The 3405-nt window shown below is 37.4% G+C and overlaps 1 non-coding gene across 1 annotated transcript; it reads right to left on the bottom strand.

Moving 5' to 3' along the window:
- Positions 1-2860: 2860 nt before the first annotated feature.
- LOC149022830 (small nucleolar RNA R71) lies at positions 2861-2967 on the bottom strand. The gene has a single exon (XR_016172657.1). It is a non-coding gene; the product is annotated as a small nucleolar RNA R71 (small nucleolar RNA).
- Positions 2968-3405: the final 438 nt, after the last annotated feature.

Genomic DNA, 3405 nt, shown 5'->3' with positions numbered 1-3405 from the left:
ATGACTTATAGTCACATAAGTCACTATGGATCAATTCCAAGAGATCACTCTTTCTATCCATAGTCTTGTGAGGCATTTTGGTTAACTTAGCCTCCACAAAAGTTTTACACTTGTCCTTGGGAGATTCCACCTTATCGGTGATCATCCCTAACTTGCATAGTTTGGTGATATATTTCACACTACTATAACCTAACTTACCATGTCAACGAATGTGTCGTCTCCTTGTTTGTTGACGTTGCCTTCAACAGTATTGTTTGAAGGATCTCCTCCGGTGTTAATTCCATCAACAACCTCAATGTTGTTGTCTCCATCTTTGTTGAAGTCGCCATCTCTAAGACTTGCCATTGGATCTTCCAAATTAATTACCTTAAACTTGTTGGGGTAATTGTATTACAAATTCTTCAAAAATACAAAAAATGAAATTGCAATACAATTGAGAGATGAAGATCTTTAGCAAATCCGAAGAGCTTGTAGTTGCAACCGAACGAACCACCGATCGATGAGGTTGAGTCACACCTTGATGCTGTCTTTAAGGTAATTGATGCACCCTGCTACCAAGGGTTCTTCGCACCACCACCTCCAATATAAAGCAACCTCCAACTAGAAGATGAGGTAGTTCTTCTAGTCCCTTCAAGGAGCCAAAAGCTAGAGCACAACACTTAGACAACTCAAGAAAGAAATGAACTTTGTAAAACAAATAGTGTGAGTGAGGAGTGTCTCTATTCCACACCACATGCAAGGAAGGGTTGGGTTTATATAGGCCCAAACCACACCTCCTCACAAGGGGAGAATCAATTCTCCACTAATGGAGAATCAATGGCTTGTCCCTCCTCCACTAATGTGAATAAACCCCCTTGACCTAACCTCCCCACTACTTGATAAAGTAACTCTCACATTCACTTCTTTGGAATGAATAGGCTTTAACCCATTCAAAGACCTTAATCCCCACTCATGTTAATGGCCATGAATGGTCATGAAGTTGAAATGAGAAATGAAGGTCAAGAGTTAGAATTTGAGTAATTCCACCATTCAAGTAAGTCCACCTCATCACCATGATCAAGACCTTTAAGACCCATGACCAATGTCATGAAGAGCCTCATAACCAAGGTCATGAAGGGCCTCACTCTTGGTGCCTCATTACCACCCTTACCTCATGGTGCCTCATTACCACCCTTACCTCAAAGGTCCCACACACAAACAAAACAATTAAATAAAAGAAATGCAAAAGCTAATTTTGAAACTTAATATAGATAATATAGATTTTAATAAAAAACCTAACAGTTTTTCTCTGGGTCTAGCAATTGCAGATTTAGATCATTCTAGATCTAGATCTGGTTGTTAAGGTTGATTGAGATTCGAATCGTTTGTTCAATTCGCAAGTAAGTAACCTTCTTTATTAATCTTCTCTCCTCCCTCCATTCCCGCTTCTATCTACCCCTCCATATTCTTAATTTAGGATTTACTTTCAGCATTATTTATTGTTCTCCCTTCCCCTGGATCCTTGATCAGAGATGCCTACAGTCGTGCCTCTCTTTGGTTAAGGCTTCCTTTTTCCTTTTTTTGCTTTGTTTATTGCTTTGTTATTTACTTTCTGCCTATTCATTTATCATCTCGGACCACATAACCGGAGCAAGCCTACAGTCGTGCCTCTGCTTCTGGTGACGGGTGGTGTTGCATCTGCATTTTAGCTATGAACTAAATTTTACTGACTGCTTTAACATACTAACTGGTTTTACTTTTTTTCCTTTTTATTTTTATTGTTTGTATTTTTTTTCTGTCTTTTATTTATGCATTGATTGTGTTTAATTTATTTTTCGTTTCAATTCGATTGCATTAGACTTATAGATTAGGATCGTTTAGTTTAGTTAATTAGTTAACAAAAATTGAATCATTCCACTCTCGCATTACTATTAAGAAGTTGAATTATAAGTGGCATATCTCCTTGAGATTGACCCATTAGCTACACGATACCGTGCGCTTGCGGTTACTTTTAAAATTTCACAAACAAGTTTTTGGCGCCATTGCCGGGGAGGTATTGGTCCACTTTGTTTTTATCATTCTTAGGTAAATCGAAGTGTTTAAAAAATAAATAAAAAAAAAATCAAAGATATTACTCTTAACTTGAGTAGAAACAAAAACGTATAGTAGTCCCCACTCTACTACAGAATCCCCAGGATTCGATTGTAGGTGGCTCCGAAGACTATACGGATTCCCTTGCTGTCAAACCTATATAGCGCTCAGCTATACGGCAACCTTACAGCTTTGGAATCATTGTTTCAATCTTTGTGGTGGGAAATTCACTACTTTCCTTTTGTTTTTGTTATTTTTTTTTCTTTTATTCTTTAGTTAATTTATTTTTATAAAAAAAAAAAAATTCATTCTTTCATAAGAGCCATTAATTGCATTAGGGAGTTAGTGCATGTGTGTCTGGACTCGTGATTCCACAAATAGAATTGTCTGAGTGTCTACCTTGACCATGGAAGACCTACCTCCACCTCCTCCACCTAAGAGTCTTAGGGATAGATTTTATCCAACCCGATCTGCACAACCTTCCTATATACGTTTACCTGAAGTGAGGGGTAATAATTTTGAGCTCAAATCTCATTTTTTGTGTATGTTACCCCAATTTCATGGGTTACCTGATCAAGATGCATATTTGTTTCTTAGGGAGTTTGATGAGGTTTGTGTCCTTATGAAAGTACAACAGCTCACTGATGATGCTGTAAGACTACGATTCACATTTGCATTAAAGGATCAAGCCAAAAAGTGGCTTTATAGCTTACCTAGGGATAGCATTATCACATGGGAACAATTCACTGTCCTATTCTTGAAGAAATTCTTTCCTTTCTCTAAGACGAATAAAATAAGAAATTATATTCTTCAATTTTGTCAAAAACCCAATGAGTCATTTACTAAGGTAATGGAGAGGTTTCAAAGCCTTCTCCAAGAATGCCCTCACCATGGTATAGAATTATGGCATTTATGCCAAATAATTTATGAGGGTATCGATTATCAAACAAAGCAACTCTTGGAATCTATGTGCCCCACAGGATTTACATATTTCACTGATGATTCCGAAGCTTGGGAATTTCTTTTAGACCTAGCAGATAGAACTAGAGAATGGGAGTCAACCCAAGAGTCTAAAAGGACTAGTAAGGGATATTTTGTTGATAGCCAAGTTCATAAGGAAGCACACATAGATAGTCTTTTGAAAAAGTTAGAGACTTTGGTAGTTAAAGCTGCACCACCACCACCAAGTCAAGCACATTTTATTGACAAATCTATTGCTATGTGTGCATGGTGTCAGTCTCCTATACATGTAATTGAGGAATATCCAAACTATTCTGGAGGCCAACATGAAAATGTCAAATGCGATGTTTCCAAACCCGTACAGTAACACATACA

The sequence above is a fragment of the Hakea prostrata genome, chromosome 3 (assembly GCF_041222555.1).
Source record: "Hakea prostrata isolate BN-2017 chromosome 3, UWA_Hpros_2, whole genome shotgun sequence".
In the NCBI taxonomy this organism is placed as follows: domain Eukaryota; kingdom Viridiplantae; phylum Streptophyta; class Magnoliopsida; order Proteales; family Proteaceae; genus Hakea; species Hakea prostrata.
Note: the sequence above shows the minus strand (reverse complement) of the source record. Positions and strands in the feature narration are given on the sequence as shown.